An 18717-nucleotide genomic window follows, 5' to 3' on the forward strand; every position below is an offset into this window, starting at 1 on the left:
ACACTTCAGAATTACTGGGTTTGCTGTTAACGCTGAATCAAGGCACCCCAGCCGACGCTGTGGGCGTAATAATCGAGCTCGACACAGTCTGCAAAAGAAATAATTGTAGCAGAGCGTGGTTTCGATCCACGGACCTCTGGGTTATGGGCCCAGCACGCTTCCACTGCGCCACTCTGCTGGCTGGGGTTGCGCTGGCTCTTCGCCACGTGACGTGGGACACTTGGAAAGCGTTGTCTGCGTCGCTTTCACACGCCTGTACTTAATTGCGTATCATCTCCCACAGCTCTCAGCTTGACTTGTCTCGACTTTGCTCGACTGACGCTACGCTGACGCTTGCAGGCTGCGATATTTACCACGATTGACTCGACATGCAGCTGCGAGATGCACAGGAGTAACAAAGCACTCCGCGATGCGTCGACATACGAAATCCACTGCCCAGCTACGCGTCGGCAACCAACAAAATGCCGACCCTGCCAGGATTCGAACCTGGAATCTTCTGATCCGTAGTCAGACGCGTTATCCGTTGCGCCACAGGGCCAGTGGCAGCATTTCTTTCTACGAGGCAAGTGCAATTGGCGAAGAAACGTGTTCTCCATGGCTGAGCAAGCTCCCAAGGAAGGTACCTCTCGTCCAGCTGCGTGGCCGCAGTGCGCCTGCAGAGCTTAGAGCTTGCCACACATCTGCTCTCGCTGCTCGACAGGTAGCAGAAGGCAAGGCGCGCGTTTTCCCGCGTTTTCTCGACGACCAGAGCCGGTTGATGTGCATGTCAGCGTAGCATATGAAACAAGAATAGCACGAAGCATTGGTAGTCAGGTGCCAAAGTCGCAGTATGGCATCAGGTGGCGATCGTATGTTTCTGTGGCCACCACTGGTTTGCAGCAAAGTGAATACCGCTAACTGAGAACACTGTGTCGTAGCCCCAGTGGCGCAATTGGTTAGCGCACGGTACTTATAAGGCGGTAGCCGTGAGCAATGCCGGGGTTGTGAGTTCGAGCCTCACCTGGGGCATACTTTTATTTCTTAGCAGCTGTCTCTGACAGCAACAGGAGGCTAGGTTTGAGATGTATCAGCTATTTGAGTAACATAATTGTGTATTCGAGACGCTAGCTGCGTCTTCCTCGGTAGTATAGTGGTTAGTATCCCCGCCTGTCACGCGGGAGACCGGGGTTCGATTCCCCGCCGGGGAGGCACATCCGATTTTTAATTGCTGCTCTTTCACTCGCCGAACTTAGTGTAGGACGTTTGCGGCTACTTGCACCATATCTCTCGCACACAGGCACCTGTTTACATCGCATCCTCGGTAGTATAGTGGTTAGTATCCCCGCCTGTCACGCGGGAGACCGGGGTTCGATTCCCCGCCGGGGAGATGCGATTTTTATCTCACAAACCTGTTCGAGTGTTGCGCGTATGGGGGTCGTAAGAGCATTAACTTTGCGATCAAGGAGTGTAGTTGGTGCAAAATCTTAAAAAATGCTACATCTTAGGAAGTGGTTCTCGCATTCTTCACACTTCAGAATTACTGGGTTTGCTGTTAACGCTGAATCAAGGCACCCCAGCCGACGCTGTGGGCGTAATAATCGAGCTCGACACAGTCTGCAAAAGAAATAATTGTAGCAGAGCGTGGTTTCGATCCACGGACCTCTGGGTTATGGGCCCAGCACGCTTCCACTGCGCCACTCTGCTGGCTGGGGTTGCGCTGGCTCTTCGCCACGTGACGTGGGACACTTGGAAAGCGTTGTCTGCGTCGCTTTCACACGCCTGTACTTAATTGCGTATCATCTCCCACAGCTCTCAGCTTGACTTGTCTCGACTTTGCTCGACTGACGCTACGCTGACGCTTGCAGGCTGCGATATTTACCACGATTGACTCGACATGCAGCTGCGAGATGCACAGGAGTAACAAAGCACTCCGCGATGCGTCGACATACGAAATCCACTGCCCAGCTACGCGTCGGCAACCAACAAAATGCCGACCCTGCCAGGATTCGAACCTGGAATCTTCTGATCCGTAGTCAGACGCGTTATCCGTTGCGCCACAGGGCCAGTGGCAGCATTTCTTTCTACGAGGCAAGTGCAATTGGCGAAGAAACGTGTTCTCCATGGCTGAGCAAGCTCCCAAGGAAGGTACCTCTCGTCCAGCTGCGTGGCCGCAGTGCGCCTGCAGAGCTTAGAGCTTGCCACACATCTGCTCTCGCTGCTCGACAGGTAGCAGAAGGCAAGGCGCGCGTTTTCCCGCGTTTTCTCGACGACCAGAGCCGGTTGATGTGCATGTAAGCGTAGCATATGAAACAAGAATAGCACGAAGCATTGGTAGTCAGGTGCCAAAGTCGCAGTATGGCATCAGGTGGCGATCGTATGTTTCTGTGGCCACCACTGGTTTGCAGCAAAGTGAATACCGCTAACTGAGAACACTGTGTCGTAGCCCCAGTGGCGCAATTGGTTAGCGCACGGTACTTATAAGGCAGTAGCCGTGAGCAATGCCGGGGTTGTGAGTTCGAGCCTCACCTGGGGCATACTTTTATTTCTTAGCAGCTGTCTCTGACAGCAACAGGAGGCTAGGTTTGAGATGTATCAGCTATTTGAGTAACATAATTGTGTATTCGAGACGCTAGCTGCGTCTTCCTCGGTAGTATAGTGGTTAGTATCCCCGCCTGTCACGCGGGAGACCGGGGTTCGATTCCCCGCCGGGGAGGCACATCCGATTTTTAATTGCTGCTCTTTCACTCGCCGAACTTAGTGTAGGACGTTTGCGGCTACTTGCACCATATCTCTCGCACACAGGCACCTGTTTACATCGCATCCTCGGTAGTATAGTGGTTAGTATCCCCGCCTGTCACGCGGGAGACCGGGGTTCGATTCCCCGCCGGGGAGATGCGATTTTTATCTCACAAACCTGTTCGAGTGTTGCGCGTATGGGGGTCGTAAGAGCATTAACTTTGCGATCAAGGAGTGTAGTTGGTGCAAAATCTTAAAAAATGCTACATCTTAGGAAGTGGTTCTCGCATTCTTCACACTTCAGAATTACTGGGTTTGCTGTTAACGCTGAATCAAGGCACCCCAGCCGACGCTGTGGGCGTAATAATCGAGCTCGACACAGTCTGCAAAAGAAATAATTTTAGCAGAGCGTGGTTTCGATCCACGGACCTCTGGGTTATGGGCCCAGCACGCTTCCACTGCGCCACTCTGCTTGCTGGGGTTGCGCTGGCTCTTCGCCACGTGACGTGGGACACTTGGAAAGCGTTGTCTGCGTCGCTTTCACACGCCTGTACTTAATTGCGTATCATCTCCCACAGCTCTCAGCTTGACTTGTCTCGACTTTGCTCGACTGACGCTACGCTGACGCTTGCAGGCTGCGATATTTACCACGATTGACTCGACATGCAGCTGCGAGATGCACAGGAGTAACAAAGCACTCCGCGATGCGTCGACATACGAAATCCACTGCCCAGCTACGCGTCGGCAACCAACAAAATGCCGACCCTGCCAGGATTCGAACCTGGAATCTTCTGATCCGTAGTCAGACGCGTTATCCGTTGCGCCACAGGGCCAGTGGCAGCATTTCTTTCTACGAGGCAAGTGCAATTGGCGAAGAAACGTGTTCTCCATGGCTGAGCAAGCTCCCAAGGAAGGTACCTCTCGTCCAGCTGCGTGGCCGCAGTGCGCCTGCAGAGCTTAGAGCTTGCCACACATCTGCTCTCGCTGCTCGACAGGTAGCAGAAGGCAAGGCGCGCGTTTTCCCGCGTTTTCTCGACGACCAGAGCCGGTTGATGTGCATGTCAGCGTAGCATATGAAACAAGAATAGCACGAAGCATTGGTAGTCAGGTGCCAAAGTCGCAGTATGGCATCAGGTGGCGATCGTATGTTTCTGTGGCCACCACTGGTTTGCAGCAAAGTGAATACCGCTAACTGAGAACACTGTGTCGTAGCCCCAGTGGCGCAATTGGTTAGCGCACGGTACTTATAAGGCGGTAGCCGTGAGCAATGCCGGGGTTGTGAGTTCGAGCCTCACCTGGGGCATACTTTTATTTCTTAGCAGCTGTCTCTGACAGCAACAGGAGGCTAGGTTTGAGATGTATCAGCTATTTGAGTAACATAATTGTGTATTCGAGACGCTAGCTGCGTCTTCCTCGGTAGTATAGTGGTTAGTATCCCCGCCTGTCACGCGGGAGACCGGGGTTCGATTCCCCGCCGGGGAGGCACATCCGATTTTTAATTGCTGCTCTTTCACTCGCCGAACTTAGTGTAGGACGTTTGCGGCTACTTGCACCATATCTCTCGCACACAGGCACCTGTTTACATCGCATCCTCGGTAGTATAGTGGTTAGTATCCCCGCCTGTCACGCGGGAGACCGGGGTTCGATTCCCCGCCGGGGAGATGCGATTTTTATCTCACAAACCTGTTCGAGTGTTGCGCGTATGGGGGTCGTAAGAGCATTAACTTTGCGATCAAGGAGTGTAGTTGGTGCAAAATCTTAAAAAATGCTACATCTTAGGAAGTGGTTCTCGCATTCTTCACACTTCAGAATTACTGGGTTTGCTGTTAACGCTGAATCAAGGCACCCCAGCCGACGCTGTGGGCGTAATAATCGAGCTCGACACAGTCTGCAAAAGAAATAATTTTAGCAGAGCGTGGTTTCGATCCACGGACCTCTGGGTTATGGGCCCAGCACGCTTCCACTGCGCCACTCTGCTGGCTGGGGTTGCGCTGGCTCTTCGCCACGTGACGTGGGACACTTGGAAAGCGTTGTCTGCGTCGCTTTCACACGCCTGTACTTAATTGCGTATCATCTCCCACAGCTCTCAGCTTGACTTGTCTCGACTTTGCTCGACTGACGCTACGCTGACGCTTGCAGGCTGCGATATTTACCACGATTGACTCGACATGCAGCTGCGAGATGCACAGGAGTAACAAAGCACTCCGCGATGCGTCGACATACGAAATCCACTGCCCAGCTACGCGTCGGCAACCAACAAAATGCCGACCCTGCCAGGATTCGAACCTGGAATCTTCTGATCCGTAGTCAGACGCGTTATCCGTTGCGCCACAGGGCCAGTGGCAGCATTTCTTTCTACGAGGCAAGTGCAATTGGCGAAGAAACGTGTTCTCCATGGCTGAGCAAGCTCCCAAGGAAGGTACCTCTCGTCCAGCTGCGTGGCCGCAGTGCGCCTGCAGAGCTTAGAGCTTGCCACACATCTGCTCTCGCTGCTCGACAGGTAGCAGAAGGCAAGGCGCGCGTTTTCCCGCGTTTTCTCGACGACCAGAGCCGGTTGATGTGCATGTAAGCGTAGCATATGAAACAAGAATAGCACGAAGCATTGGTAGTCAGGTGCCAAAGTCGCAGTATGGCATCAGGTGGCGATCGTATGTTTCTGTGGCCACCACTGGTTTGCAGCAAAGTGAATACCGCTAACTGAGAACACTGTGTCGTAGCCCCAGTGGCGCAATTGGTTAGCGCGCGGTACTTATAAGGCAGTAGCCGTGAGCAATGCCGGGGTTGTGAGTTCGAGCCTCACCTGGGGCATACTTTTATTTCTTAGCAGCTGTCTCTGACAGCAACAGGAGGCTAGGTTTGAGATGTATCAGCTATTTGAGTAACATAATTGTGTATTCGAGACGCCAGCTGCGTCTTCCTCGGTAGTATAGTGGTTAGTATCCCCGCCTGTCACGCGGGAGACCGGGGTTCGATTCCCCGCCGGGGAGGCACATCCGATTTTTAATTGCTGCTCTTTCACTCGCCGAACTTAGTGTAGGACGTTTGCGGCTACTTGCACCATATCTCTCGCACACAGGAACCTGTTTACATCGCATCCTCGGTAGTATAGTGGTTAGTATCCCCGCCTGTCACGCGGGAGACCGGGGTTCGATTCCCCGCCGGGGAGATGCGATTTTTATCTCACAAACCTGTTCGAGTGTTGCGCGTATGGGGGTCGTAAGAGCATTAACTTTGCGATCAAGGAGTGTAGTTGGTGCAAAATCTTAAAAAATGCTACATCTTAGGAAGTGGTTCTCGCATTCTTCACACTTCAGAATTACTGGGTTTGCTGTTAACGCTGAATCAAGGCACCCCAGCCGACGCTGTGGGCGTAATAATCGAGCTCGACACAGTCTGCAAAAGAAATAATTGTAGCAGAGCGTGGTTTCGATCCACGGACCTCTGGGTTATGGGCCCAGCACGCTTCCACTGCGCCACTCTGCTGGCTGGGGTTGCGCTGGCTCTTCGCCACGTGACGTGGGACACTTGGAAAGCGTTGTCTGCGTCGCTTTCACACGCCTGTACTTAATTGCGTATCATCTCCCACAGCTCTCAGCTTGACTTGTCTCGACTTTGCTCGACTGACGCTACGCTGACGCTTGCAGGCTGCGATATTTACCACGATTGACTCGACATGCAGCTGCGAGATGCACAGGAGTAACAAAGCACTCCGCGATGCGTCGACATACGAAATCCACTGCCCAGCTACGCGTCGGCAACCAACAAAATGCCGACCCTGCCAGGATTCGAACCTGGAATCTTCTGATCCGTAGTCAGACGCGTTATCCGTTGCGCCACAGGGCCAGTGGCAGCATTTCTTTCTACGAGGCAAGTGCAATTGGCGAAGAAACGTGTTCTCCATGGCTGAGCAAGCTCCCAAGGAAGGTACCTCTCGTCCAGCTGCGTGGCCGCAGTGCGCCTGCAGAGCTTAGAGCTTGCCACACATCTGCTCTCGCTGCTCGACAGGTAGCAGAAGGCAAGGCGCGCGTTTTCCCGCGTTTTCTCGACGACCAGAGCCGGTTGATGTGCATGTAAGCGTAGCATATGAAACAAGAATAGCACGAAGCATTGGTAGTCAGGTGCCAAAGTCGCAGTATGGCATCAGGTGGCGATCGTATGTTTCTGTGGCCACCACTGGTTTGCAGCAAAGTGAATACCGCTAACTGAGAACACTGTGTCGTAGCCCCAGTGGCGCAATTGGTTAGCGCGCGGTACTTATAAGGCAGTAGCCGTGAGCAATGCCGGGGTTGTGAGTTCGAGCCTCACCTGGGGCATACTTTTATTTCTTAGCAGCTGTCTCTGACAGCAACAGGAGGCTAGGTTTGAGATGTATCAGCTATTTGAGTAACATAATTGTGTATTCGAGACGCTAGCTGCGTCTTCCTCGGTAGTATAGTGGTTAGTATCCCCGCCTGTCACGCGGGAGACCGGGGTTCGATTCCCCGCCGGGGAGGCACATCCGATTTTTAATTGCTGCTCTTTCACTCGCCGAACTTAGTGTAGGACGTTTGCGGCTACTTGCACCATATCTCTCGCACACAGGCACCTGTTTACATCGCATCCTCGGTAGTATAGTGGTTAGTATCCCCGCCTGTCACGCGGGAGACCGGGGTTCGATTCCCCGCCGGGGAGATGCGATTTTTATCTCACAAACCTGTTCGAGTGTTGCGCGTATGGGGGTCGTAAGAGCATTAACTTTGCGATCAAGGAGTGTAGTTGGTGCAAAATCTTAAAAAATGCTACATCTTAGGAAGTGGTTCTCGCATTCTTCACACTTCAGAATTACTGGGTTTGCTGTTAACGCTGAATCAAGGCACCCCAGCCGACGCTGTGGGCGTAATAATCGAGCTCGACACAGTCTGCAAAAGAAATAATTGTAGCAGAGCGTGGTTTCGATCCACGGACCTCTGGGTTATGGGCCCAGCACGCTTCCACTGCGCCACTCTGCTGGCTGGGGTTGCGCTGGCTCTTCGCCACGTGACGTGGGACACTTGGAAAGCGTTGTCTGCGTCGCTTTCACACGCCTGTACTTAATTGCGTATCATCTCCCACAGCTCTCAGCTTGACTTGTCTCGACTTTGCTCGACTGACGCTACGCTGACGCTTGCAGGCTGCGATATTTACCACGATTGACTCGACATGCAGCTGCGAGATGCACAGGAGTAACAAAGCACTCCGCGATGCGTCGACATACGAAATCCACTGCCCAGCTACGCGTCGGCAACCAACAAAATGCCGACCCTGCCAGGATTCGAACCTGGAATCTTCTGATCCGTAGTCAGACGCGTTATCCGTTGCGCCACAGGGCCAGTGGCAGCATTTCTTTCTACGAGGCAAGTGCAATTGGCGAAGAAACGTGTTCTCCATGGCTGAGCAAGCTCCCAAGGAAGGTACCTCTCGTCCAGCTGCGTGGCCGCAGTGCGCCTGCAGAGCTTAGAGCTTGCCACACATCTGCTCTCGCTGCTCGACAGGTAGCAGAAGGCAAGGCGCGCGTTTTCCCGCGTTTTCTCGACGACCAGAGCCGGTTGATGTGCATGTCAGCGTAGCATATGAAACAAGAATAGCACGAAGCATTGGTAGTCAGGTGCCAAAGTCGCAGTATGGCATCAGGTGGCGATCGTATGTTTCTGTGGCCACCACTGGTTTGCAGCAAAGTGAATACCGCTAACTGAGAACACTGTGTCGTAGCCCCAGTGGCGCAATTGGTTAGCGCACGGTACTTATAAGGCGGTAGCCGTGAGCAATGCCGGGGTTGTGAGTTCGAGCCTCACCTGGGGCATACTTTTATTTCTTAGCAGCTGTCTCTGACAGCAACAGGAGGCTAGGTTTGAGATGTATCAGCTATTTGAGTAACATAATTGTGTATTCGAGACGCTAGCTGCGTCTTCCTCGGTAGTATAGTGGTTAGTATCCCCGCCTGTCACGCGGGAGACCGGGGTTCGATTCCCCGCCGGGGAGGCACATCCGATTTTTAATTGCTGCTCTTTCACTCGCCGAACTTAGTGTAGGACGTTTGCGGCTACTTGCACCATATCTCTCGCACACAGGCACCTGTTTACATCGCATCCTCGGTAGTATAGTGGTTAGTATCCCCGCCTGTCACGCGGGAGACCGGGGTTCGATTCCCCGCCGGGGAGATGCGATTTTTATCTCACAAACCTGTTCGAGTGTTGCGCGTATGGGGGTCGTAAGAGCATTAACTTTGCGATCAAGGAGTGTAGTTGGTGCAAAATCTTAAAAAATGCTACATCTTAGGAAGTGGTTCTCGCATTCTTCACACTTCAGAATTACTGGGTTTGCTGTTAACGCTGAATCAAGGCACCCCAGCCGACGCTGTGGGCGTAATAATCGAGCTCGACACAGTCTGCAAAAGAAATAATTGTAGCAGAGCGTGGTTTCGATCCACGGACCTCTGGGTTATGGGCCCAGCACGCTTCCACTGCGCCACTCTGCTGGCTGGGGTTGCGCTGGCTCTTCGCCACGTGACGTGGGACACTTGGAAAGCGTTGTCTGCGTCGCTTTCACACGCCTGTACTTAATTGCGTATCATCTCCCACAGCTCTCAGCTTGACTTGTCTCGACTTTGCTCGACTGACGCTACGCTGACGCTTGCAGGCTGCGATATTTACCACGATTGACTCGACATGCAGCTGCGAGATGCACAGGAGTAACAAAGCACTCCGCGATGCGTCGACATACGAAATCCACTGCCCAGCTACGCGTCGGCAACCAACAAAATGCCGACCCTGCCAGGATTCGAACCTGGAATCTTCTGATCCGTAGTCAGACGCGTTATCCGTTGCGCCACAGGGCCAGTGGCAGCATTTCTTTCTACGAGGCAAGTGCAATTGGCGAAGAAACGTGTTCTCCATGGCTGAGCAAGCTCCCAAGGAAGGTACCTCTCGTCCAGCTGCGTGGCCGCAGTGCGCCTGCAGAGCTTAGAGCTTGCCACACATCTGCTCTCGCTGCTCGACAGGTAGCAGAAGGCAAGGCGCGCGTTTTCCCGCGTTTTCTCGACGACCAGAGCCGGTTGATGTGCATGTCAGCGTAGCATATGAAACAAGAATAGCACGAAGCATTGGTAGTCAGGTGCCAAAGTCGCAGTATGGCATCAGGTGGCGATCGTATGTTTCTGTGGCCACCACTGGTTTGCAGCAAAGTGAATACCGCTAACTGAGAACACTGTGTCGTAGCCCCAGTGGCGCAATTGGTTAGCGCACGGTACTTATAAGGCGGTAGCCGTGAGCAATGCCGGGGTTGTGAGTTCGAGCCTCACCTGGGGCATACTTTTATTTCTTAGCAGCTGTCTCTGACAGCAACAGGAGGCTAGGTTTGAGATGTATCAGCTATTTGAGTAACATAATTGTGTATTCGAGACGCTAGCTGCGTCTTCCTCGGTAGTATAGTGGTTAGTATCCCCGCCTGTCACGCGGGAGACCGGGGTTCGATTCCCCGCCGGGGAGGCACATCCGATTTTTAATTGCTGCTCTTTCACTCGCCGAACTTAGTGTAGGACGTTTGCGGCTACTTGCACCATATCTCTCGCACACAGGCACCTGTTTACATCGCATCCTCGGTAGTATAGTGGTTAGTATCCCCGCCTGTCACGCGGGAGACCGGGGTTCGATTCCCCGCCGGGGAGATGCGATTTTTATCTCACAAACCTGTTCGAGTGTTGCGCGTATGGGGGTCGTAAGAGCATTAACTTTGCGATCAAGGAGTGTAGTTGGTGCAAAATCTTAAAAAATGCTACATCTTAGGAAGTGGTTCTCGCATTCTTCACACTTCAGAATTACTGGGTTTGCTGTTAACGCTGAATCAAGGCACCCCAGCCGACGCTGTGGGCGTAATAATCGAGCTCGACACAGTCTGCAAAAGAAATAATTGTAGCAGAGCGTGGTTTCGATCCACGGACCTCTGGGTTATGGGCCCAGCACGCTTCCACTGCGCCACTCTGCTGGCTGGGGTTGCGCTGGCTCTTCGCCACGTGACGTGGGACACTTGGAAAGCGTTGTCTGCGTCGCTTTCACACGCCTGTACTTAATTGCGTATCATCTCCCACAGCTCTCAGCTTGACTTGTCTCGACTTTGCTCGACTGACGCTACGCTGACGCTTGCAGGCTGCGATATTTACCACGATTGACTCGACATGCAGCTGCGAGATGCACAGGAGTAACAAAGCACTCCGCGATGCGTCGACATACGAAATCCACTGCCCAGCTACGCGTCGGCAACCAACAAAATGCCGACCCTGCCAGGATTCGAACCTGGAATCTTCTGATCCGTAGTCAGACGCGTTATCCGTTGCGCCACAGGGCCAGTGGCAGCATTTCTTTCTACGAGGCAAGTGCAATTGGCGAAGAAACGTGTTCTCCATGGCTGAGCAAGCTCCCAAGGAAGGTACCTCTCGTCCAGCTGCGTGGCCGCAGTGCGCCTGCAGAGCTTAGAGCTTGCCACACATCTGCTCTCGCTGCTCGACAGGTAGCAGAAGGCAAGGCGCGCGTTTTCCCGCGTTTTCTCGACGACCAGAGCCGGTTGATGTGCATGTAAGCGTAGCATATGAAACAAGAATAGCACGAAGCATTGGTAGTCAGGTGCCAAAGTCGCAGTATGGCATCAGGTGGCGATCGTATGTTTCTGTGGCCACCACTGGTTTGCAGCAAAGTGAATACCGCTAACTGAGAACACTGTGTCGTAGCCCCAGTGGCGCAATTGGTTAGCGCGCGGTACTTATAAGGCAGTAGCCGTGAGCAATGCCGGGGTTGTGAGTTCGAGCCTCACCTGGGGCATACTTTTATTTCTTAGCAGCTGTCTCTGACAGCAACAGGAGGCTAGGTTTGAGATGTATCAGCTATTTGAGTAACATAATTGTGTATTCGAGACGCTAGCTGCGTCTTCCTCGGTAGTATAGTGGTTAGTATCCCCGCCTGTCACGCGGGAGACCGGGGTTCGATTCCCCGCCGGGGAGGCACATCCGATTTTTAATTGCTGCTCTTTCACTCGCCGAACTTAGTGTAGGACGTTTGCGGCTACTTGCACCATATCTCTCGCACACAGGAACCTGTTTACATCGCATCCTCGGTAGTATAGTGGTTAGTATCCCCGCCTGTCACGCGGGAGACCGGGGTTCGATTCCCCGCCGGGGAGATGCGATTTTTATCTCACAAACCTGTTCGAGTGTTGCGCGTATGGGGGTCGTAAGAGCATTAACTTTGCGATCAAGGAGTGTAGTTGGTGCAAAATCTTAAAAAATGCTACATCTTAGGAAGTGGTTCTCGCATTCTTCACACTTCAGAATTACTGGGTTTGCTGTTAACGCTGAATCAAGGCACCCCAGCCGACGCTGTGGGCGTAATAATCGAGCTCGACACAGTCTGCAAAAGAAATAATTGTAGCAGAGCGTGGTTTCGATCCACGGACCTCTGGGTTATGGGCCCAGCACGCTTCCACTGCGCCACTCTGCTGGCTGGGGTTGCGCTGGCTCTTCGCCACGTGACGTGGGACACTTGGAAAGCGTTGTCTGCGTCGCTTTCACACGCCTGTACTTAATTGCGTATCATCTCCCACAGCTCTCAGCTTGACTTGTCTCGACTTTGCTCGACTGACGCTACGCTGACGCTTGCAGGCTGCGATATTTACCACGATTGACTCGACATGCAGCTGCGAGATGCACAGGAGTAACAAAGCACTCCGCGATGCGTCGACATACGAAATCCACTGCCCAGCTACGCGTCGGCAACCAACAAAATGCCGACCCTGCCAGGATTCGAACCTGGAATCTTCTGATCCGTAGTCAGACGCGTTATCCGTTGCGCCACAGGGCCAGTGGCAGCATTTCTTTCTACGAGGCAAGTGCAATTGGCGAAGAAACGTGTTCTCCATGGCTGAGCAAGCTCCCAAGGAAGGTACCTCTCGTCCAGCTGCGTGGCCGCAGTGCGCCTGCAGAGCTTAGAGCTTGCCACACATCTGCTCTCGCTGCTCGACAGGTAGCAGAAGGCAAGGCGCGCGTTTTCCCGCGTTTTCTCGACGACCAGAGCCGGTTGATGTGCATGTAAGCGTAGCATATGAAACAAGAATAGCACGAAGCATTGGTAGTCAGGTGCCAAAGTCGCAGTATGGCATCAGGTGGCGATCGTATGTTTCTGTGGCCACCACTGGTTTGCAGCAAAGTGAATACCGCTAACTGAGAACACTGTGTCGTAGCCCCAGTGGCGCAATTGGTTAGCGCGCGGTACTTATAAGGCAGTAGCCGTGAGCAATGCCGGGGTTGTGAGTTCGAGCCTCACCTGGGGCATACTTTTATTTCTTAGCAGCTGTCTCTGACAGCAACAGGAGGCTAGGTTTGAGATGTATCAGCTATTTGAGTAACATAATTGTGTATTCGAGACGCTAGCTGCGTCTTCCTCGGTAGTATAGTGGTTAGTATCCCCGCCTGTCACGCGGGAGACCGGGGTTCGATTCCCCGCCGGGGAGGCACATCCGATTTTTAATTGCTGCTCTTTCACTCGCCGAACTTAGTGTAGGACGTTTGCGGCTACTTGCACCATATCTCTCGCACACAGGCACCTGTTTACATCGCATCCTCGGTAGTATAGTGGTTAGTATCCCCGCCTGTCACGCGGGAGACCGGGGTTCGATTCCCCGCCGGGGAGATGCGATTTTTATCTCACAAACCTGTTCGAGTGTTGCGCGTATGGGGGTCGTAAGAGCATTAACTTTGCGATCAAGGAGTGTAGTTGGTGCAAAATCTTAAAAAATGCTACATCTTAGGAAGTGGTTCTCGCATTCTTCACACTTCAGAATTACTGGGTTTGCTGTTAACGCTGAATCAAGGCACCCCAGCCGACGCTGTGGGCGTAATAATCGAGCTCGACACAGTCTGCAAAAGAAATAATTTTAGCAGAGCGTGGTTTCGATCCACGGACCTCTGGGTTATGGGCCCAGCACGCTTCCACTGCGCCACTCTGCTGGCTGGGGTTGCGCTGGCTCTTCGCCACGTGACGTGGGACACTTGGAAAGCGTTGTCTGCGTCGCTTTCACACGCCTGTACTTAATTGCGTATCATCTCCCACAGCTCTCAGCTTGACTTGTCTCGACTTTGCTCGACTGACGCTACGCTGACGCTTGCAGGCTGCGATATTTACCACGATTGACTCGACATGCAGCTGCGAGATGCACAGGAGTAACAAAGCACTCCGCGATGCGTCGACATACGAAATCCACTGCCCAGCTACGCGTCGGCAACCAACAAAATGCCGACCCTGCCAGGATTCGAACCTGGAATCTTCTGATCCGTAGTCAGACGCGTTATCCGTTGCGCCACAGGGCCAGTGGCAGCATTTCTTTCTACGAGGCAAGTGCAATTGGCGAAGAAACGTGTTCTCCATGGCTGAGCAAGCTCCCAAGGAAGGTACCTCTCGTCCAGCTGCGTGGCCGCAGTGCGCCTGCAGAGCTTAGAGCTTGCCACACATCTGCTCTCGCTGCTCGACAGGTAGCAGAAGGCAAGGCGCGCGTTTTCCCGCGTTTTCTCGACGACCAGAGCCGGTTGATGTGCATGTAAGCGTAGCATATGAAACAAGAATAGCACGAAGCATTGGTAGTCAGGTGCCAAAGTCGCAGTATGGCATCAGGTGGCGATCGTATGTTTCTGTGGCCACCACTGGTTTGCAGCAAAGTGAATACCGCTAACTGAGAACACTGTGTCGTAGCCCCAGTGGCGCAATTGGTTAGCGCGCGGTACTTATAAGGCAGTAGCCGTGAGCAATGCCGGGGTTGTGAGTTCGAGCCTCACCTGGGGCATACTTCTATTTCTTAGCAGCTGTCTCTGACAGCAACAGGAGGCTAGGTTTGAGATGTATCAGCTATTTGAGTAACATAATTGTGTATTCGAGACGCTAGCTGCGTCTTCCTCGGTAGTATAGTGGTTAGTATCCCCGCCTGTCACGCGGGAGACCGGGGTTCGATTCCCCGCCGGGGAGGCACATCCGATTTTTAATTGCTGCTCTTTCACTCGCCGAACTTAGTGTAGGACGTTTGCGGCTACTTGCACCATATCTCTCGCACACAGGCACCTGTTTACATCGCATCCTCGGTAGTATAGTGGTTAGTATCCCCGCCTGTCACGCGGGAGACCGGGGTTCGATTCCCCGCCGGGGAGATGCGATTTTTATCTCACAAACCTGTTCGAGTGTTGCGCGTATGGGGGTCGTAAGAGCATTAACTTTGCGATCAAGGAGTGTAGTTGGTGCAAAATCTTAAAAAATGCTACATCTTAGGAAGTGGTTCTCGCATTCTTCACACTTCAGAATTACTGGGTTTGCTGTTAACGCTGAATCAAGGCACCCCAGCCGACGCTGTGGGCGTAATAATCGAGCTCGACACAGTCTGCAAAAGAAATAATTTTAGCAGAGCGTGGTTTCGATCCACGGACCTCTGGGTTATGGGCCCAGCACGCTTCCACTGCGCCACTCTGCTGGCTGGGGTTGCGCTGGCTCTTCGCCACGTGACGTGGGACACTTGGAAAGCGTTGTCTGCGTCGCTTTCACACGCCTGTACTTAATTGCGTATCATCTCCCACAGCTCTCAGCTTGACTTGTCTCGACTTTGCTCGACTGACGCTACGCTGACGCTTGCAGGCTGCGATATTTACCACGATTGACTCGACATGCAGCTGCGAGATGCACAGGAGTAACAAAGCACTCCGCGATGCGTCGACATACGAAATCCACTGCCCAGCTACGCGTCGGCAACCAACAAAATGCCGACCCTGCCAGGATTCGAACCTGGAATCTTCTGATCCGTAGTCAGACGCGTTATCCGTTGCGCCACAGGGCCAGTGGCAGCATTTCTTTCTACGAGGCAAGTGCAATTGGCGAAGAAACGTGTTCTCCATGGCTGAGCAAGCTCCCAAGGAAGGTACCTCTCGTCCAGCTGCGTGGCCGCAGTGCGCCTGCAGAGCTTAGAGCTTGCCACACATCTGCTCTCGCTGCTCGACAGGTAGCAGAAGGCAAGGCGCGCGTTTTCCCGCGTTTTCTCGACGACCAGAGCCGGTTGATGTGCATGTAAGCGTAGCATATGAAACAAGAATAGCACGAAGCATTGGTAGTCAGGTGCCAAAGTCGCAGTATGGCATCAGGTGGCGATCGTATGTTTCTGTGGCCACCACTGGTTTGCAGCAAAGTGAATACCGCTAACTGAGAACACTGTGTCGTAGCCCCAGTGGCGCAATTGGTTAGCGCGCGGTACTTATAAGGCAGTAGCCGTGAGCAATGCCGGGGTTGTGAGTTCGAGCCTCACCTGGGGCATACTTCTATTTCTTAGCAGCTGTCTCTGACAGCAACAGGAGGCTAGGTTTGAGATGTATCAGCTATTTGAGTAACATAATTGTGTATTCGAGACGCTAGCTGCGTCTTCCTCGGTAGTATAGTGGTTAGTATCCCCGCCTGTCACGCGGGAGACCGGGGTTCGATTCCCCGCCGGGGAGGCACATCCGATTTTTAATTGCTGCTCTTTCACTCGCCGAACTTAGTGTAGGACGTTTGCGGCTACTTGCACCATATCTCTCGCACACAGGCACCTGTTTACATCGCATCCTCGGTAGTATAGTGGTTAGTATCCCCGCCTGTCACGCGGGAGACCGGGGTTCGATTCCCCGCCGGGGAGATGCGATTTTTATCTCACAAACCTGTTCGAGTGTTGCGCGTATGGGGGTCGTAAGAGCATTAACTTTGCGATCAAGGAGTGTAGTTGGTGCAAAATCTTAAAAAATGCTACATCTTAGGAAGTGGTTCTCGCATTCTTCACACTTCAGAATTACTGGGTTTGCTGTTAACGCTGAATCAAGGCACCCCAGCCGACGCTGTGGGCGTAATAATCGAGCTCGACACAGTCTGCAAAAGAAATAATTTTAGCAGAGCGTGGTTTCGATCCACGGACCTCTGGGTTATGGGCCCAGCACGCTTCCACTGCGCCACTCTGCTGGCTGGGGTTGCGCTGGCTCTTCGCCACGTGACGTGGGACACTTGGAAAGCGTTGTCTGCGTCGCTTTCACACGCCTGTACTTAATTGCGTATCATCTCCCACAGCTCTCAGCTTGACTTGTCTCGACTTTGCTCGACTGACGCTACGCTGACGCTTGCAGGCTGCGATATTTACCACGATTGACTCGACATGCAGCTGCGAGATGCACAGGAGTAACAAAGCACTCCGCGATGCGTCGACATACGAAATCCACTGCCCAGCTACGCGTCGGCAACCAACAAAATGCCGACCCTGCCAGGATTCGAACCTGGAATCTTCTGATCCGTAGTCAGACGCGTTATCCGTTGCGCCACAGGGCCAGTGGCAGCATTTCTTTCTACGAGGCAAGTGCAATTGGCGAAGAAACGTGTTCTCCATGGCTGAGCAAGCTCCCAAGGAAGGTACCTCTCGTCCAGCTGCGTGGCCGCAGTGCGCCTGCAGAGCTTAGAGCTTGCCACACATCTGCTCTCGCTGCTCGACAGGTAGCAGAAGGCAAGGCGCGCGTTTTCCCGCGTTTTCTCGACGACCAGAGCCGGTTGATGTGCATGTCAGCGTAGCATATGAAACAAGAATAGCACGAAGCATTGGTAGTCAGGTGCCAAAGTCGCAGTATGGCATCAGGTGGCGATCGTATGTTTCTGTGGCCACCACTGGTTTGCAGCAAAGTGAATACCGCTAACTGAGAACACTGTGTCGTAGCCCCAGTGGCGCAATTGGTTAGCGCACGGTACTTATAAGGCGGTAGCCGTGAGCAATGCCGGGGTTGTGAGTTCGAGCCTCACCTGGGGCATACTTTTATTTCTTAGCAGCTGTCTCTGACAGCAACAGGAGGCTAGGTTTGAGATGTATCAGCTATTTGAGTAACATAATTGTGTATTCGAGACGCTAGCTGCGTCTTCCTCGGTAGTATAGTGGTTAGTATCCCCGCCTGTCACGCGGGAGACCGGGGTTCGATTCCCCGCCGGGGAGGCACATCCGATTTTTAATTGCTGCTCTTTCACTCGCCGAACTTAGTGTAGGACGTTTGCGGCTACTTGCACCATATCTCTCGCACACAGGCACCTGTTTACATCGCATCCTCGGTAGTATAGTGGTTAGTATCCCCGCCTGTCACGCGGGAGACCGGGGTTCGATTCCCCGCCGGGGAGATGCGATTTTTATCTCACAAACCTGTTCGAGTGTTGCGCGTATGGGGGTCGTAAGAGCATTAACTTTGCGATCAAGGAGTGTAGTTGGTGCAAAATCTTAAAAAATGCTACATCTTAGGAAGTGGTTCTCGCATTCTTCACACTTCAGAATTACTGGGTTTGCTGTTAACGCTGAATCAAGGCACCCCAGCCGACGCTGTGGGCGTAATAATCGAGCTCGACACAGTCTGCAAAAGAAATAATTTTAGCAGAGCGTGGTTTCGATCCACGGACCTCTGGGTTATGGGCCCAGCACGCTTCCACTGCGCCACTCTGCTGGCTGGGGTTGCGCTGGCTCTTCGCCACGTGACGTGGGACACTTGGAAAGCGTTGTCTGCGTCGCTTTCACACGCCTGTACTTAATTGCGTATCATCTCCCACAGCTCTCAGCTTGACTTGTCTCGACTTTGCTCGACTGACGCTACGCTGACGCTTGCAGGCTGCGATATTTACCACGATTGACTCGACATGCAGCTGCGAGATGCACAGGAGTAACAAAGCACTCCGCGATGCGTCGACATACGAAATCCACTGCCCAGCTACGCGTCGGCAACCAACAAAATGCCGACCCTGCCAGGATTCGAACCTGGAATCTTCTGATCCGTAGTCAGACGCGTTATCCGTTGCGCCACAGGGCCAGTGGCAGCATTTCTTTCTACGAGGCAAGTGCAATTGGCGAAGAAACGTGTTCTCCATGGCTGAGCAAGCTCCCAAGGAAGGTACCTCTCGTCCAGCTGCGTGGCCGCAGTGCGCCTGC

At 53.2% G+C, this 18717-nt stretch overlaps 62 non-coding genes across 62 annotated transcripts; 36 read left to right on the forward strand and 26 right to left on the reverse strand.

The window, feature by feature from the left end:
• Positions 1-106: 106 nt before the first annotated feature.
• Positions 107-178, reverse strand: Trnam-cau. Its single transcript has one exon. It is a non-coding gene; the product is annotated as a tRNA-Met (tRNA).
• A 287-nt stretch (positions 179-465) lies between these two features.
• Positions 466-538, reverse strand: Trnar-acg. The gene has a single exon. It is a non-coding gene; the product is annotated as a tRNA-Arg (tRNA).
• A 378-nt stretch (positions 539-916) lies between these two features.
• On the forward strand, positions 917-1008 carry Trnai-uau. Its single transcript is given in 2 exon segments — positions 917-954; positions 973-1008. It is a non-coding gene; the product is annotated as a tRNA-Ile (tRNA).
• Positions 1009-1115: 107 nt separating this feature from the next.
• On the forward strand, positions 1116-1187 carry Trnad-guc. Its single transcript has one exon. It is a non-coding gene; the product is annotated as a tRNA-Asp (tRNA).
• A 107-nt stretch (positions 1188-1294) lies between these two features.
• On the forward strand, positions 1295-1366 carry Trnad-guc. The gene has a single exon. It is a non-coding gene; the product is annotated as a tRNA-Asp (tRNA).
• Positions 1367-1611: 245 nt separating this feature from the next.
• On the reverse strand, positions 1612-1683 carry Trnam-cau. The gene has a single exon. It is a non-coding gene; the product is annotated as a tRNA-Met (tRNA).
• A 287-nt stretch (positions 1684-1970) lies between these two features.
• On the reverse strand, positions 1971-2043 carry Trnar-acg. The gene has a single exon. It is a non-coding gene; the product is annotated as a tRNA-Arg (tRNA).
• A 378-nt stretch (positions 2044-2421) lies between these two features.
• Positions 2422-2513, forward strand: Trnai-uau. The gene is given in 2 exon segments: positions 2422-2459; positions 2478-2513. It is a non-coding gene; the product is annotated as a tRNA-Ile (tRNA).
• Positions 2514-2620: 107 nt separating this feature from the next.
• Positions 2621-2692, forward strand: Trnad-guc. Its single transcript has one exon. It is a non-coding gene; the product is annotated as a tRNA-Asp (tRNA).
• A 107-nt stretch (positions 2693-2799) lies between these two features.
• On the forward strand, positions 2800-2871 carry Trnad-guc. Its single transcript has one exon. It is a non-coding gene; the product is annotated as a tRNA-Asp (tRNA).
• A 245-nt stretch (positions 2872-3116) lies between these two features.
• Trnam-cau lies at positions 3117-3188 on the reverse strand. Its single transcript has one exon. It is a non-coding gene; the product is annotated as a tRNA-Met (tRNA).
• Positions 3189-3475: 287 nt separating this feature from the next.
• On the reverse strand, positions 3476-3548 carry Trnar-acg. Its single transcript has one exon. It is a non-coding gene; the product is annotated as a tRNA-Arg (tRNA).
• A 378-nt stretch (positions 3549-3926) lies between these two features.
• Positions 3927-4018, forward strand: Trnai-uau. The gene is given in 2 exon segments: positions 3927-3964; positions 3983-4018. It is a non-coding gene; the product is annotated as a tRNA-Ile (tRNA).
• A 107-nt stretch (positions 4019-4125) lies between these two features.
• Positions 4126-4197, forward strand: Trnad-guc. The gene has a single exon. It is a non-coding gene; the product is annotated as a tRNA-Asp (tRNA).
• A 107-nt stretch (positions 4198-4304) lies between these two features.
• Trnad-guc lies at positions 4305-4376 on the forward strand. Its single transcript has one exon. It is a non-coding gene; the product is annotated as a tRNA-Asp (tRNA).
• Positions 4377-4621: 245 nt separating this feature from the next.
• On the reverse strand, positions 4622-4693 carry Trnam-cau. The gene has a single exon. It is a non-coding gene; the product is annotated as a tRNA-Met (tRNA).
• A 287-nt stretch (positions 4694-4980) lies between these two features.
• Positions 4981-5053, reverse strand: Trnar-acg. The gene has a single exon. It is a non-coding gene; the product is annotated as a tRNA-Arg (tRNA).
• Positions 5054-5431: 378 nt separating this feature from the next.
• Trnai-uau lies at positions 5432-5523 on the forward strand. The gene is given in 2 exon segments: positions 5432-5469; positions 5488-5523. It is a non-coding gene; the product is annotated as a tRNA-Ile (tRNA).
• Positions 5524-5630: 107 nt separating this feature from the next.
• On the forward strand, positions 5631-5702 carry Trnad-guc. Its single transcript has one exon. It is a non-coding gene; the product is annotated as a tRNA-Asp (tRNA).
• Positions 5703-5809: 107 nt separating this feature from the next.
• Positions 5810-5881, forward strand: Trnad-guc. The gene has a single exon. It is a non-coding gene; the product is annotated as a tRNA-Asp (tRNA).
• A 245-nt stretch (positions 5882-6126) lies between these two features.
• Trnam-cau lies at positions 6127-6198 on the reverse strand. Its single transcript has one exon. It is a non-coding gene; the product is annotated as a tRNA-Met (tRNA).
• A 287-nt stretch (positions 6199-6485) lies between these two features.
• On the reverse strand, positions 6486-6558 carry Trnar-acg. The gene has a single exon. It is a non-coding gene; the product is annotated as a tRNA-Arg (tRNA).
• Positions 6559-6936: 378 nt separating this feature from the next.
• On the forward strand, positions 6937-7028 carry Trnai-uau. The gene is given in 2 exon segments: positions 6937-6974; positions 6993-7028. It is a non-coding gene; the product is annotated as a tRNA-Ile (tRNA).
• A 107-nt stretch (positions 7029-7135) lies between these two features.
• On the forward strand, positions 7136-7207 carry Trnad-guc. The gene has a single exon. It is a non-coding gene; the product is annotated as a tRNA-Asp (tRNA).
• A 107-nt stretch (positions 7208-7314) lies between these two features.
• On the forward strand, positions 7315-7386 carry Trnad-guc. The gene has a single exon. It is a non-coding gene; the product is annotated as a tRNA-Asp (tRNA).
• Positions 7387-7631: 245 nt separating this feature from the next.
• Positions 7632-7703, reverse strand: Trnam-cau. The gene has a single exon. It is a non-coding gene; the product is annotated as a tRNA-Met (tRNA).
• A 287-nt stretch (positions 7704-7990) lies between these two features.
• On the reverse strand, positions 7991-8063 carry Trnar-acg. Its single transcript has one exon. It is a non-coding gene; the product is annotated as a tRNA-Arg (tRNA).
• Positions 8064-8441: 378 nt separating this feature from the next.
• Positions 8442-8533, forward strand: Trnai-uau. The gene is given in 2 exon segments: positions 8442-8479; positions 8498-8533. It is a non-coding gene; the product is annotated as a tRNA-Ile (tRNA).
• A 107-nt stretch (positions 8534-8640) lies between these two features.
• Trnad-guc lies at positions 8641-8712 on the forward strand. The gene has a single exon. It is a non-coding gene; the product is annotated as a tRNA-Asp (tRNA).
• A 107-nt stretch (positions 8713-8819) lies between these two features.
• Trnad-guc lies at positions 8820-8891 on the forward strand. Its single transcript has one exon. It is a non-coding gene; the product is annotated as a tRNA-Asp (tRNA).
• Positions 8892-9136: 245 nt separating this feature from the next.
• On the reverse strand, positions 9137-9208 carry Trnam-cau. The gene has a single exon. It is a non-coding gene; the product is annotated as a tRNA-Met (tRNA).
• A 287-nt stretch (positions 9209-9495) lies between these two features.
• Positions 9496-9568, reverse strand: Trnar-acg. The gene has a single exon. It is a non-coding gene; the product is annotated as a tRNA-Arg (tRNA).
• A 378-nt stretch (positions 9569-9946) lies between these two features.
• Trnai-uau lies at positions 9947-10038 on the forward strand. Its single transcript is given in 2 exon segments — positions 9947-9984; positions 10003-10038. It is a non-coding gene; the product is annotated as a tRNA-Ile (tRNA).
• Positions 10039-10145: 107 nt separating this feature from the next.
• Positions 10146-10217, forward strand: Trnad-guc. Its single transcript has one exon. It is a non-coding gene; the product is annotated as a tRNA-Asp (tRNA).
• A 107-nt stretch (positions 10218-10324) lies between these two features.
• Trnad-guc lies at positions 10325-10396 on the forward strand. The gene has a single exon. It is a non-coding gene; the product is annotated as a tRNA-Asp (tRNA).
• A 245-nt stretch (positions 10397-10641) lies between these two features.
• Positions 10642-10713, reverse strand: Trnam-cau. Its single transcript has one exon. It is a non-coding gene; the product is annotated as a tRNA-Met (tRNA).
• A 287-nt stretch (positions 10714-11000) lies between these two features.
• Trnar-acg lies at positions 11001-11073 on the reverse strand. Its single transcript has one exon. It is a non-coding gene; the product is annotated as a tRNA-Arg (tRNA).
• A 378-nt stretch (positions 11074-11451) lies between these two features.
• On the forward strand, positions 11452-11543 carry Trnai-uau. Its single transcript is given in 2 exon segments — positions 11452-11489; positions 11508-11543. It is a non-coding gene; the product is annotated as a tRNA-Ile (tRNA).
• Positions 11544-11650: 107 nt separating this feature from the next.
• Trnad-guc lies at positions 11651-11722 on the forward strand. The gene has a single exon. It is a non-coding gene; the product is annotated as a tRNA-Asp (tRNA).
• Positions 11723-11829: 107 nt separating this feature from the next.
• Trnad-guc lies at positions 11830-11901 on the forward strand. The gene has a single exon. It is a non-coding gene; the product is annotated as a tRNA-Asp (tRNA).
• Positions 11902-12146: 245 nt separating this feature from the next.
• Positions 12147-12218, reverse strand: Trnam-cau. Its single transcript has one exon. It is a non-coding gene; the product is annotated as a tRNA-Met (tRNA).
• Positions 12219-12505: 287 nt separating this feature from the next.
• Trnar-acg lies at positions 12506-12578 on the reverse strand. Its single transcript has one exon. It is a non-coding gene; the product is annotated as a tRNA-Arg (tRNA).
• A 378-nt stretch (positions 12579-12956) lies between these two features.
• Positions 12957-13048, forward strand: Trnai-uau. The gene is given in 2 exon segments: positions 12957-12994; positions 13013-13048. It is a non-coding gene; the product is annotated as a tRNA-Ile (tRNA).
• Positions 13049-13155: 107 nt separating this feature from the next.
• On the forward strand, positions 13156-13227 carry Trnad-guc. Its single transcript has one exon. It is a non-coding gene; the product is annotated as a tRNA-Asp (tRNA).
• A 107-nt stretch (positions 13228-13334) lies between these two features.
• On the forward strand, positions 13335-13406 carry Trnad-guc. Its single transcript has one exon. It is a non-coding gene; the product is annotated as a tRNA-Asp (tRNA).
• Positions 13407-13651: 245 nt separating this feature from the next.
• Trnam-cau lies at positions 13652-13723 on the reverse strand. Its single transcript has one exon. It is a non-coding gene; the product is annotated as a tRNA-Met (tRNA).
• Positions 13724-14010: 287 nt separating this feature from the next.
• On the reverse strand, positions 14011-14083 carry Trnar-acg. Its single transcript has one exon. It is a non-coding gene; the product is annotated as a tRNA-Arg (tRNA).
• Positions 14084-14461: 378 nt separating this feature from the next.
• Trnai-uau lies at positions 14462-14553 on the forward strand. The gene is given in 2 exon segments: positions 14462-14499; positions 14518-14553. It is a non-coding gene; the product is annotated as a tRNA-Ile (tRNA).
• Positions 14554-14660: 107 nt separating this feature from the next.
• On the forward strand, positions 14661-14732 carry Trnad-guc. Its single transcript has one exon. It is a non-coding gene; the product is annotated as a tRNA-Asp (tRNA).
• Positions 14733-14839: 107 nt separating this feature from the next.
• Positions 14840-14911, forward strand: Trnad-guc. The gene has a single exon. It is a non-coding gene; the product is annotated as a tRNA-Asp (tRNA).
• A 245-nt stretch (positions 14912-15156) lies between these two features.
• Trnam-cau lies at positions 15157-15228 on the reverse strand. Its single transcript has one exon. It is a non-coding gene; the product is annotated as a tRNA-Met (tRNA).
• A 287-nt stretch (positions 15229-15515) lies between these two features.
• On the reverse strand, positions 15516-15588 carry Trnar-acg. The gene has a single exon. It is a non-coding gene; the product is annotated as a tRNA-Arg (tRNA).
• Positions 15589-15966: 378 nt separating this feature from the next.
• Positions 15967-16058, forward strand: Trnai-uau. The gene is given in 2 exon segments: positions 15967-16004; positions 16023-16058. It is a non-coding gene; the product is annotated as a tRNA-Ile (tRNA).
• Positions 16059-16165: 107 nt separating this feature from the next.
• Positions 16166-16237, forward strand: Trnad-guc. Its single transcript has one exon. It is a non-coding gene; the product is annotated as a tRNA-Asp (tRNA).
• A 107-nt stretch (positions 16238-16344) lies between these two features.
• Positions 16345-16416, forward strand: Trnad-guc. The gene has a single exon. It is a non-coding gene; the product is annotated as a tRNA-Asp (tRNA).
• A 245-nt stretch (positions 16417-16661) lies between these two features.
• On the reverse strand, positions 16662-16733 carry Trnam-cau. Its single transcript has one exon. It is a non-coding gene; the product is annotated as a tRNA-Met (tRNA).
• Positions 16734-17020: 287 nt separating this feature from the next.
• Trnar-acg lies at positions 17021-17093 on the reverse strand. The gene has a single exon. It is a non-coding gene; the product is annotated as a tRNA-Arg (tRNA).
• A 378-nt stretch (positions 17094-17471) lies between these two features.
• On the forward strand, positions 17472-17563 carry Trnai-uau. Its single transcript is given in 2 exon segments — positions 17472-17509; positions 17528-17563. It is a non-coding gene; the product is annotated as a tRNA-Ile (tRNA).
• Positions 17564-17670: 107 nt separating this feature from the next.
• Trnad-guc lies at positions 17671-17742 on the forward strand. Its single transcript has one exon. It is a non-coding gene; the product is annotated as a tRNA-Asp (tRNA).
• A 107-nt stretch (positions 17743-17849) lies between these two features.
• Positions 17850-17921, forward strand: Trnad-guc. The gene has a single exon. It is a non-coding gene; the product is annotated as a tRNA-Asp (tRNA).
• A 245-nt stretch (positions 17922-18166) lies between these two features.
• On the reverse strand, positions 18167-18238 carry Trnam-cau. The gene has a single exon. It is a non-coding gene; the product is annotated as a tRNA-Met (tRNA).
• Positions 18239-18525: 287 nt separating this feature from the next.
• On the reverse strand, positions 18526-18598 carry Trnar-acg. Its single transcript has one exon. It is a non-coding gene; the product is annotated as a tRNA-Arg (tRNA).
• Between the last annotated feature and the right edge of the window lie 119 nt (positions 18599-18717).

The sequence above is a fragment of the Schistocerca americana genome, chromosome 8, assembly GCF_021461395.2.
Source record: "Schistocerca americana isolate TAMUIC-IGC-003095 chromosome 8, iqSchAmer2.1, whole genome shotgun sequence".
NCBI classification, from domain to species: domain Eukaryota; kingdom Metazoa; phylum Arthropoda; class Insecta; order Orthoptera; family Acrididae; genus Schistocerca; species Schistocerca americana.